This window comes from Oncorhynchus nerka, linkage group LG15 (genome assembly GCF_034236695.1).
Source record: "Oncorhynchus nerka isolate Pitt River linkage group LG15, Oner_Uvic_2.0, whole genome shotgun sequence".
NCBI classification, from domain to species: domain Eukaryota; kingdom Metazoa; phylum Chordata; class Actinopteri; order Salmoniformes; family Salmonidae; genus Oncorhynchus; species Oncorhynchus nerka.
The window spans coordinates 36384480-36396946 of record NC_088410.1 but is presented as its reverse complement, the minus strand read 5'-3'; the positions used below and the strand labels follow the sequence as shown (position 1 = coordinate 36396946).

General features: G+C 42.8%; 1 protein-coding gene across 2 annotated transcripts in view; it reads right to left on the bottom strand.

The window, feature by feature from the left end:
* The window catches only part of LOC115142588 (uncharacterized), a 39977-nt gene extending 33134 nt beyond the window's left edge, over positions 1-6843 (bottom strand). The window contains exon 1 of one of the 2 annotated variants that reach the window (XM_029682157.2): positions 6759-6843. The gene's annotated coding sequence lies outside the window, so the exon portion shown is untranslated. The remainder of the gene's footprint in view (positions 1-6758) is intronic. The other variant, XM_029682158.2, reaches the window with a different exon arrangement.
* Positions 6844-12467: the final 5624 nt, after the last annotated feature.

Genomic DNA, 12467 nt, shown 5'->3' with positions numbered 1-12467 from the left:
CCCTTCAATGAGTAGGTGCGTCCAACCTTCCCTTCCCCTCCCCTTTCCTTTCCTTTCCTGTCCTTTCCTGTTTCCCTTATAGAATAGTGCCTGGAAGGATGCAGCTGCAGGGAGTCTCTTGTACATTCCAAGAAGATCTACTACCTACTTCACAGTACTTTCCAGAGAACAAACGGAGGATTGGCTAATTCAACAATAATACCGGTTTCCCTTTACCCTGTTTCAACCTGCCTAATCTGTCTATTTACCGACAATGACAGATAAAGGGTGCCAACTTTTTGAATTCTCCTCTCGATTCCTCTTTTTTACAACTTTGGCACAGTGTGAGATACCAAATTCATGTATGAACTTGGAAACTGTGTACTGTCCCAGAAAACATGACACTATTGACCCCATGTGGGTATTCGGTGGGCAAGGCATAGCCCACACCAAGCCCATGCCTGCCCAACACAGACTAGCCCACAGAAATCCCACATAACGCCAACACGGGCTAGCCTGCCAGCCCAGCTCCGGATAGGCCACACCAAGCCCAGCTAGAGGCAGGGCCTCATTATAATATTTGGAGGCGTGGTTTGTACACATTACTTTTGTGCAACCATTACTGTGTGTCATTCCAGTTTAAGTTCTCTGTTGTGCGATGCCCAATTTTTCTGTACAATGCCGATGATGAAGTCTTTAAAAGGTGTGTGTGAAATTTCTATAAACTAGTGTACCTGTGAGGATTTTCTACACTGGACAACTTGTTACAGCTGTAATAATGCCAAAGTCATTATTAAGATAGAAGGGGGTATTATAGATGTTATGACGTTGGCCTGTGGGTAAGGTTTATGACCCCCCCCCATAAATACCTTTCTCTCTTCCCTCTCTCTTGACTCTACAGAGGGACTCTTGAATAGCCTTTGTTAAACAGAGATTCTGGGAACATCAAAAGGTGGGGGGGAAATGAACCATATTTTGGTAATACAACCAGTTGAACATATGCGTTGGTACTTAATGAATATGATGTCAGTCCGGTTGTCATCTGAGACATTCTCATCAGTGATAGGATGACATAAACGGTACAGTGGAAAGTCTACACATGAAAGTCTAGAATCACATGGAATTGATGTGCAATTTAAATGTTTGAATATGAAATTATTTGGGAGGGGATAAAATGTGATTTTAGCTTCTAAAATGTGATAATTGGGTTTTCATGAGTGAATTAGGCCCGACTCAGTGGCCCGCCCACGTGAAGAGACATTGGTTATAAACTATGAAACACGCCCTCCTCTCCCTTCCTATATAAAGCCTTGACGACAATATAACTTTCTGTTCCGGGTACATTAGGATGACGATCCGATGTCAGAAGGGTTCAGATAATAACTACAGAATGAAGCCAACCTCAGCGTGAGCTTTGATTGTGAATGGTATGAACTTTGCACTCTTATTCGCTACAGAAGTGATACCTCCTAGCCGTTGAGTTAGCAGAGGCCACTGTAAATGTGGGCTAGGAAAGGACGAACAGAGTATCCCGTCTACTACACAACATAGCCAATTTACCACCAGAGACATTCTTCCGAGGACAGGAATATCTCTGTTGGCCAACACGACCAGCATCTACGACCAACCTACCGAAGCGCAGCTCAGAGTAAATATTTATTGCATTTTCCTTTTCCAAATGGGCGGTAATTCAGAATGCATAAGATTCTGTATTTACGATAGAGTATCTGCCTATGGCCCGATAGAGACATCGCTTCTCCCTTTTTTCCATCTGTCTTCCCGCTCTTTCACTCAAACCCAACCCACTTTCTTTGGGTAACCAGCTGTTATATCTGTTCCGTCCGCTAGAGACGTTTTCCTTTATGACATAATTTGTAATCAATGTATGGTTCATTCTGTGTATATGTAATTCTGTGTGATTAGTTAGGTATTTAGTAAATAAACAATTTAACCCAATTTTGTATTGCTGATTCAACTTGTTAGCCAGGGTTCGTGAAGATAACCAAGAATTTACAACTTTCAGATGAGACTGAAATAAGGTGATGATTAATATTGACTGCTATTGATGTAAAATATTACTAGGTCTTTAAGAGTTTATTCGGAAGATAACTGCTCTATCAATATTATTTTGTGGGGCCCCGACTATCTAGTTAATTACATTTACATGATTAGCTCAATCAGGTAATATTAATTACAGAGAAAGGATTTTATAGAACAGCATGTCATATCACTTAATCCAAAGACACGACATAGCCAAAGACACGACATAGCCAAAGACACGACATAGCCAAAGACACGACATAGCTAAGCTCACAAGTTAGTTTAAAACCCTTTATCATGGTTGGGGTTTTGACGAATTTGTCCAAAATCGTGTGACATAAAACATGACTTTTCAGTCCTTGCATTTATGGCAGTGTAAATTGTTGTTATATCATATATTTAGCATTAATCAGTTAAATTAGACATTGAACCTTGTAAGAATCCTGGATCTAGCTGTCAGACAGTTTTTTGTATAGAGATCTTCAAAATGCAGTGTAACTATGTAACATTTCGTTTTCTGCACGAAATGCACTGTTGGGGCTAGGAACGCAAGCATTTCGCTACACTGGCAATAACATCTGCTAAAAAGGTTGTATCCCAATGAGCAGAGTTGGGATACAGCCTTTATAGACTAAGCACATCCTTCTGAGTACATGGCAAACTACAGATGTGTGGAATGGGTCAAAGGTGAAGTTTTGTATGTGAGAAAGGAATATCTCCCAGCCAGGAAAGCATTTGCTGTGAAAACTGTTCTAATTGTATATAAACCAGAGTTTGGCCCCTAAGACAAGGTTCTTCTTATCAGCTTCCCATACCAGAGCCATCTCCTCCCTGGTACCTCACAGTACACTAACACCAATTCAATCTATGGAATCAGTTGCTAGCCTAAATCCCAGAACCCAGCTCAGTTCACACAGACACAGATGAGGGAGTACTGAGAAACCTTATTCGATGCATAAACAGTATTAAAACATGATCTTGTCATTTTCTACCATAAAGGCAACTCTAAAATGTGCAGTTTGTCACACAACACAATGCCACAGCAGTTTTGAGGGAGCATGCAATTGGCATGCTGACTGCAGCAATGTCCACCAGAGTTGTTACCAGAGAATTTAATGTGAATTTCTCTACTATAAGCCGCCTCCAACATAGTTTTAGAGAATTTGGCAGTATGTCCAACCGGCCTCACAACCGCAGACCACGTGTATGGGCAGGCATACACTACGGACAACGAAAACAAATACAGATGCACATCTGTATTCCCAGTCATGTGAAATCCATAGATTAGGGCCTACGGAATTGATTTCAACTGACTGATTTCCTCAGATGAACTATAACTCAGTAAAATATTTTAAATTGTTCTAGAGATTCTGAGTCAGAGTCCAGGCTCTGTTGCAGCCGGCCAATACCGGAAGACCCATGGGGCGGTGCACAATTGGCCCAGCACCGTCCGGGTTAGGGGAGGGTTTGGCCGGCAGGGATGTCCTTGTCCCATCACGCACTAGTGACTCCTGTGGGGGGCGGGAGCAGTGCACGCTGACACGGTCGCCAGGCGTACGGTGTTTCCTCTGACACATTGGTGTGGCTGGCTTCCAGGTTAAGTGGGCATTGTGTCAAAAGCTGCAAAGCTGTCATCAAGGCAAACGGTGGCTACTTTGAATAATCTAAAATATATTTTGATTTGTGTAACACTTTTTTGGTTACTACATGATTCCATATGTGTTATTTCATAGTTTTGATGTCTTCACTATTATTCTACAATGTAGAAAATAGTAAAAATAAAAGACAAACCCTTAAATGAGTAGGTTTGTCCAAACATTTGACTGGTACTGTATGTGGAACTGCATAAAAATAATAATTTGGGGGGGGTTGAAACCATTTTGAATTGTTGATCTGAATGTTGCATATTGGCCCCATTATTTATAAAGACCCGTATGAAAAACTGAACAGTTTCTCTTTTAAAAACATATGTATGATAGCAACAACTTGGTTGTGTTTCTGATACAGACGTTTAATTCAATTGTAATTAATAACTCAAATACATTTCTATTAAATGTGGCCAATATTTTAGCCCGCATTAGGCCAATGTGGACATGTTTTCTGGGGTGCCCAGGCGGTCGTTTTGTAATGGCATTACTCACATGGCCTGAGGGCTCAATCACTGTTGGGCAACCAGGGTACATTATTATAGGGAAGGTTTACCACAGAAGATGAAGGCAACAAAGTAACACATCCATCTTTGACAATTTTGCTCAGTATGATGGCCTGAAGCTACACAACATGTAAACATACACCACCAACACAGGAAAGGCAAAGACGCAGCAAAGACATAACTTGAAGCTTGCAGGAGATGGAGTGGGATTTTTTTACATGGTGGTTAGCAGTGGCAATTTTAGCATGTACATCTTGGTGGGGCAAACAAAAACAAAATGTGGGATGCATGCCAGGAAGCCACAACACAAGATTAAACAATACATGAATTGCACTATAACGGTGACAAACGGTGCCCACAAACTATTAGGGCCTACATAAAGCTGTCCCAACAGCAGTCCCAACACCTTACCACTGCTACACCTGGCTATCAGCGGAGCCTTGTCTGGCAGCGAAACAGTTATTTCAGCCTCATTTACTTTCTTTACAGAAAAAACATAGCTGATATGGCTGACTTGTTTAAGCAAATGTGGTTTCTACTGACAATTGAGATGTACAAACTATGGCATAAGAGGCAATCCGTAATTTCGATTAAGACATTAATGAGCGAGCGACGACAGACGTAGTCGATATAACTAGTTGTTCACACCTTTGAAATGTACAGCGACAGAATTCAGAACAGGGGCCATTTTTACAGTGTACTCTCTGTACACCAGGTTAGAACTATAGGATCAATAAATGGGGCATATAAACACACAATGAAAGCTCTTACAATATTCACTGACATTTCTCTAAAACAGGTTATAGGCTACATGTGCACCACCAAGTTAGAATAGTATGTGAAATTAAGAGGTGAAAATGGACCAAATTATTAAGGTGAGGCACATTGAACGCTGTTTGGGTCTTTGCTTGTCAAGAATTATACATATATCACTATTTGACGCTTAAATAAGCTTTTAACTTGACACGCCAAGTAACACAATTCTATTATAGAATGTTGTCTGTGCTGAATTTGCACGTGCAAGCCAAGCGCCACAACTACTATCATTTGCACTGTCAAAGCTGTACGAAACAAGCACACACCGGCCACAAACGGTGTGCGTACAATACCGCGTTGGTGAAAATAGACCAAATCCTACCTCATGATGCCATCTATTTTGTGAAGTGCACCAGTCCCTCCTGCAACAAAACACCCCCACAACAAGATGCTGCCACCCCCGTGCTTCATGGTTGGGATGGTGTTCTTCGGCTTGCAAGCCTCTCCCTTTTTCCTCCAAACATAAGGATGGACATTATGGCCAAACAGTTCTATTTTTGTTTCATCAGACCAGAGGACATTTCTCCAAAAAGTACAATCTTTGTCCCCATGTGCAGTTGCAAACCGTAGTCTGGCATTTTTATGGCGGTTTTGGAGCAGGTTATTTCAGGTTATGTCAATATAGGTCTCGTTTTACTGTGGATATTGATACTTTTGTACCTGTTTCCTCCAGCATCTTCACAAGGTCCTTTGCTGTTGTTCTGGGATTGATTTGCACTTTTCGCACCAAACTTTTCATCTCCTTCCTAAGCGGTATGATGGCTGCGTGGTACCATGGTGTTTATACTTGCGTACTATTGTTTGTACAGATGAACGTGGTACCTTCAAGCGTTTGGAAATTGCTCCCAAGGATGGACCAGACTTGTGGAGGTCTCCACATTTTTTTCTGAGGTCTTGGCTGATTTCTTTAGATTTTCCCATGATGTCAAGCAAAGAGGCACTGAGTTTGAAGGTAGGCCTTGAAATACATCCACAGGTACACCTCCAATTGACTCAAATTATGTCAATTAGCCTATCAGAAGCTTCTAAAGCCATGACATCCTTTTCTGGAATCCAAGCTGTTTAAAGGCACAGTCAACTTGGTGTATGTAAACTTCTGACCCACTGGAATTGTGATAAAGTGAGTTATAAGTGAAATAATCTGTCTGTAAACAATTGTTGGAAAAATGACTTGTGTCCTGCACAAAGTAGGTGTCGTAACCGACTTGCCAAAACTATAGTTTGTTCACAAGAAATTTGTGGAGTGGTTGAAAAACGAGTTTTAATGACTCCAACCTAAGTCTATCTAAACTTCTGACTTCAACTGTATATATGTATATATTTTTTGTTCCTACAAATGTGGGGCTCAAAAAGCAGGTCGCCACTGGTGGTTTAGGGTTGAATAGGGGGTTGAATTAGGGTTTGCAACATTTTTGTAGCTTTCCCAAAAGTATTTCTGGAAAACCTCTGAATTTTGGGAAAGTGGAGTTTTGCAACCATACTCTTGCTCTCTCTTTGCTACACAGTGCAGACATAGAAGTATCTATAACTGCAGGGAAACAGTATCCTAACAATGCATATTCTCATAATTGCAACAGAGCACTCACCCCAGCAATGAAACATGAATCTACAGATGATTATCAGTTCTTACTAGCAATCAGACATTCAGCTATTGTTAAGACCATACAGCACACTACACCAAGTACAGCAACTATAAAAGTCATCTTACTGTTGCTCTACTGTACAGTTAGAACCGTTCGTTAATATTGAAAGTAGCATTCCACGTACATACCTTGTCTTGCCTGGCTGCTTGTGAAATGTGAACGGATTGCTTCTCAGTTTTGCTTTCCTTATTTAACAAACTGCTATTTCAGTAGGGTATTTCCTGTCACCCTTTCCATGGGGCCTGTTTCCCTTTCATATACAGGAAGTTGCCTAACACCTACCACTTCTTAACACGAAGTCACTTCTCTATTGGAAAGTGGACTGTTGGTTACGTCACCCTCCTTGTGATTATACCCTGTATATAAATATATACATATTTGTGCTGCATAGTGTTGACAAAAAAAACATTTGAGATCTAGGACCAGGCAATAATGCCTAAGGAGAAGAGTTTCCACTTCTCACATTACCCCAAGAAATCACTACACCCTAGAGAGAGGACGGCAGAGGATAAGTAGAGAATAGTTGTATGTCTGTGTACTAATTCCCTCTCATAGCAACTCAGCGAGCTGAAGTAAGCTTCTGTTATTGCCAGGAGCATTATGGGTCCCTAAATATTTTAAATAAACTATCGATCTGCTTCACTGAGGGCCACATAGACGCTTTTCTTTCAGTGGTCTAGTAAAAACATGGACTGCATCCCAAATGGTCCTCAATCCCTATATAGTAAGGATCTGAAAAAGTAGTGCACTACACAGTGAACAGGGTGCCATTTGGGGCACAGACATGCTTTAGTGGCATACTTGTTATAGAGTGTTGTGCAACTGCTTGAAAATATGAGAAACCTTATAACCCCGGTGTAAAGAATACAGTAGTGTGTCATGCTTCAACAAGAACAATTTATTGATGCCAAAATCCGGCTCAAATCAGACAGTCAGTCATACAGCATTTCTATAGAGCTGAATTTCTATAATGCTTTACAAAGCTATTAGTCATTGATGAATGCTCAGTATTCAACACTGAAGAAAATATATTATTAATCCCTCCCTCCCTTTCTCCTCGGTGGCCCGCGTTTTGTTATCAATCCTTTTAGCCATGCTCCTCTGTCCCTGTCTGTTTCACTCCCTTTCCACTTCCCTCTCTCTCTCCCCCTCCCTCTCTCTCTCACTCTCTTCCCTCTCTCTCTCTCTGACTCTCTCTCTCTCACTCTTTTCCCCTCTTTCTCTCTTTCACTCTCACTCTCTTCCTCTCTCTCTCTCTCTCTCTCTCTCTATCTCTTCCCCTCTCTCTCTCTCTCTGACTCTCTCTCTCTCCTCTTTCCCTTTCTTCTCTCTTTCACTCTCACTCTTTTCCTCTCTCTCTCTCTCTCTCTCCCCCACTCTCTCTCTCTCTCTCTCTCTCTCTCTGCATGCTGGGAACTGTATGACCTCTTTCTCTTTCTATTTCTTCCTCTCTCTCTTTTGGTTTTCTTCTGTGCCCCACTTATTATCTTTGTTGTCTAGAATCTCTCTCTCTCAGGGATCTCTGAATGGGGATGCCGTCCCCCACTCATGGCTCTCTCTACTGTCTCTCTCTCTCTCTCTGCATGCTGGGAACTGTCTTGTTGATCGGATGGTTGATGAGCAAAAGGAGTACTGGTTGAGCACGTGTGTTGTGGATGGTTGAGTTAGATATTCCCAACTTTCTATTTCTTGGTTGAGCATGTGAAGCTTTTTTTGGTTTTCTTCTCTTGTTGATCATGATTAAGAGTGCCTTCTGGAGGTTATTATTATCTTTGTTGTGGTAGAATTAAGTATTTGTGGTGTATTGTCTGGTTGATCGGATGGTTGAGCATGGCGTATCTTAAAGAAGAGTGTCTGGTTGACGGATGGTTGATTTTGGCAGGGATGGCAGCCTGAATGGTTGCTGGGATGCCGTCCCTGTCACTTCGGCATGGCTTTAGGTGTGTTACTGAAGCTACTGTCACGGTGGAGGTGTTTCTGGTCGTATGGTTGAGCATGGCGTAGAAGAGAGAAGGTAGGCTATTAGAATGTTCTGGATCGTATGGTTGAGCATGGTGTACTTCTTAAGCTTGTTGAGATGAATAAAGAAGAGTGCCTTCTGGTTGGTGAGTTTTTCTTAAAGAAGAGTGTCTGGTTGATCGGATGGTTGAGCATGGCGTACTTCTTAAAGAAGAGAGTCTTGTTGATCGGATGGTTGAGCATGGCGTATCTTGGTTGAGCTTAAAGAAGAGTGTCTTGTTGATCGGATGGTTGAGCATGGCGTACTTCTTAAAGAAGAGTGTCTTGTTGATCGGATGGTTGAGCATGGCGTACTTCTTAAAGAAGAGTGTCTTGTTGATCGGATGGTTGAGCATGGCGTACTTCTTAAAGAAGAGAGTCTTGTTGATCGGATGGTTGAGCATGGCGTACTTCTTAAAGAAGAATATTTATTCAAGAAGAGTGTCTTGTTGATCGGATGGTTGAGCATGGCGCTTTTTGTCTCCATGGCGTCAACTTGTTGAATGGTTGAGCATGGCGTACTTCTTAAAGGAATATTTATTCAAGTTATGCCGCTTTTTTCTCCGTCAACAAGGGGAACGATTTCAAATGTACCACCGTTTATTCCCAATGAGCTATTGGAGCGTGAGTTATTGCGCTTTGGGAAGTTCGCCAGTTCAATTAAGGTTGTCCCGTTGGGTTGCAAACACCCGGCATTGAAACAGGTTATGTCGTTTCGGCGACAGGTGTTTATGTTTTTGGACTCACCGGAGCAGACTTTAGAGTTATCGTTTAAAATCAAGTATGACAATAGAATGTATATGGCTTATGCTAATACGGGTAGTCAACGGTGTTTTTTGAGTGTGGGGATATTGGTCATAAGTGACATGCTTGCCCGAAAAGGGAGAAGGCCGAGGGAGGGGCGCAGGTGGTCCTCTTAACGCCTTGGCCCACTGATGTAGGGAGAGGTGGACCGACAGCGGTAGAGCAGCCACAAGCACCTGTTGCTGAGGAACAAGTTATCCGTGTTGAGGGCACGGAGTTGCAACTTGTATTAGAGGGAAATGTTATGCAGCAGAAAAGTATTGTTGTAGAAGGTAGGGATGTATCTGAAGAGCCAGTTCCTCAGACTGGTGAGCACGTGCCCAGTACGAGTGCTGGGGTAAAGGAGGGGGTTCATGTGGAGCTAGGCTCCCAGGTAGTGGAGGAGGTGCCCAGTACGAGTGCTGGGGTAGAGGAGGGGGTTCATGTGGAGCTAGGCTCTCAGGTAGTGGAGGAGATGCCCACTACGAGTAACGGGGTACAGGAGGGTTTTCATGTGGAGCTAGGCTCCCAGGTAGTGGAGGAGGTGCCCACTACGTGTGCTGGGGTTCATGTGGAGCTAGGCTCCCAGGTAGTGGAGGAGATGCCCACTACGTGTGCTGGGGTTCATGTGGAGCTAGGCTCCCAGGTAGTGGAGGAGATGCCCACTATGAGTAGTGATGTTCAGGTGGGGCTAGTCTCCCAGGTAGTGGAGGAGATGCCTGGTACGAGTGATGAGGTGCAAGTGGGGAGTGTTGAAAGGGATGTGGTAGAGGGGAGTCAGTTGTCTGTGGCCTTAGCTGAGGAGGATCAGGAGAAGGATATGGATATCTCTTTAGATATGATAGCTGCTGGTGAGGACTCAATTTACGATCTAGAGGAGGTAAATGAGTTTCTGGATCAGACTTTTGGGAAATCTGTCAAGTTGGCAGATTATTTTGATGTTGATAAGTTTGTGAGGTCAGCTGTGATGTTACAGAAGACGGTGGGGTTAGACCAATTGAGTGAGAAGAAGCGGTTTCGCTTGAGGAAATGTATTACTGCTGTTGCAGCAGCAAAAGGTGGTGGGAAACGTGGTCAGGTTAAGAGAAGATGAAAGTAATGATGATGATCATGCTTCATAGGGTGTCTTTTTTCTCCTTGGTTTTTCTGTGGTTTCTTCTGCTTTCTTTTCTTTTTTCTATATGGAGGTACTAAGGGTAGGTTCTCTCAATATTAATGGGGGGACAGGAATAAGAGGGTTTGGGTATTAGAAGTAATAAAACAGAAAAGGCTTAATGTAGTTTTCCTACAGGAGACACATAGTGATGAGGAAAATGAGGTTGACTGGGGTATGTGGTGGGAGGGGCAGCATGTACTCAGTCATGGTGCTAATTTCAGTGCTGGGGTGGCAATCTTGTTTTCCTCAGGTTTAGGGGTGATTGTGGTATCTACAACAGATATTGTCAAGGGTCAGGTTTTATTGGTCAAGGTGGATGTTATGTTTTAAAAAAAAATGTTTATGCTCCTAATGAGGGTACAGAGCGTAATGCTATATTTGATCAAATAAAGGAAACCTTAACAGTGTGATCAAGAGGGGTGTATGGTTTTAGGGGGTGACTGGAACTGTACAGTGGATTTTACTGTTGATCGCGCCTCTGAAGAACCACTCCTGCGGTCAGCCACTTGCCTGTCTGGTCTATTAACTGAGTTTGAGCTTTCTGATGTGTGGAGAGTAAGGAATGCAAAAGTTAGGCAGTACACATGGCTAAAAATTAATGAAGGTCGTGTCAGTGCAGCAAGGTTAGACAGGTTGTATGTATCTGAGCAATACTGTAGTAGGGTTGGAAAGTGTGCCATTACTCCTGTGGGTTTCTCTGATCATCATATTGTTACTGTTGATATTCACTTGTTCTGTCCACGAAGGTCATCATCTTACTGGTATTTTAATGTTAAATTGTTACATGATGTCATGTTTTGTGACAGGTGTTTGTTGTTTTGGGAACAATGGAGGGTTACAAAAGGGAATTTTGAGTCCTTGAGACAATGGTGGGAGGTTGGGAAGGCGCAAATTCAAGTATTTTGTCAACAGTATACTGCTCTGTCTCAAATTGATAAAGAGACTATCAAGGCCCTTGAACAGGACATCAAGTCTATTGAATTGAAGCTGCTCACTCAGAACGACCCTGGACTAGTCATGAACTTACAGCACAAGAGACATGAACTGAGGTCGTTTCTGCATGAAAGAGTGAAGGGTGCCTTGATTAGGTCTCGTTTCGCTTCCCTCGAGGATATGGATGCTCCTAGCGCTTTAAAAAAAAACTAGGACAGTCGACATTGCAACGTAAACAGATGGTCTGCCTGACCACGGATGACATTGAAATGCGTCAACACTCGGCCCTCTATAAGGCGGAGGATTGTGACTCTCTGTGTACTGAACAGTTGTTACACGGTCTTCCTCAATTGGGACCTGAGCAGAGAGTCGCATTGGACTCTGACATTACACTGCAAGAGCTGTCCACAGCAGTTATGCAGCTCTCAACAGGCCGAGCCCCTGGCATCGATGGTTTACCATCTCAGTTTTATAAGCACTTTTGGGGTTCTTTTCATGAGGGTTCTCTTCCTGTATTCTGTCAACGTGAGGTGCTTTCACTTTTGCCAAAAAAGGGTGATTTGGCTCTCATAAAAAATTGGAGACCTGTTGCTTTGCTGTGCGCTGAATACAAAATTGTTTCTAAATGTCTCTCAAACAGGTTGAAAGAGTATCTAGGATTGTTGATCCACAAGGACCAGTCATTTACATTTACATTACATTTAAGTCATTTAGCAGACGCTCTTATCCAGAGCGACTTACAAATTGGTGCTTTCACCTTATGACATCCAGTGGAACAGCCACTTTACAATAGTGCATCTAGGTCTTTAAAGGGGGGTGAGAAGGATTACTTTATCCTATCCTAGGTATTCCTTAAAGAGGTGGGGTTTCAGGTGTCTCCGGAAGGTGGTGATTGACTCCGCTGTCCTGGCGTCGTGAGGGAGTTTGTTCCACCATTGGGGGCCAGAGCAGCGAACAGTTTTGACTG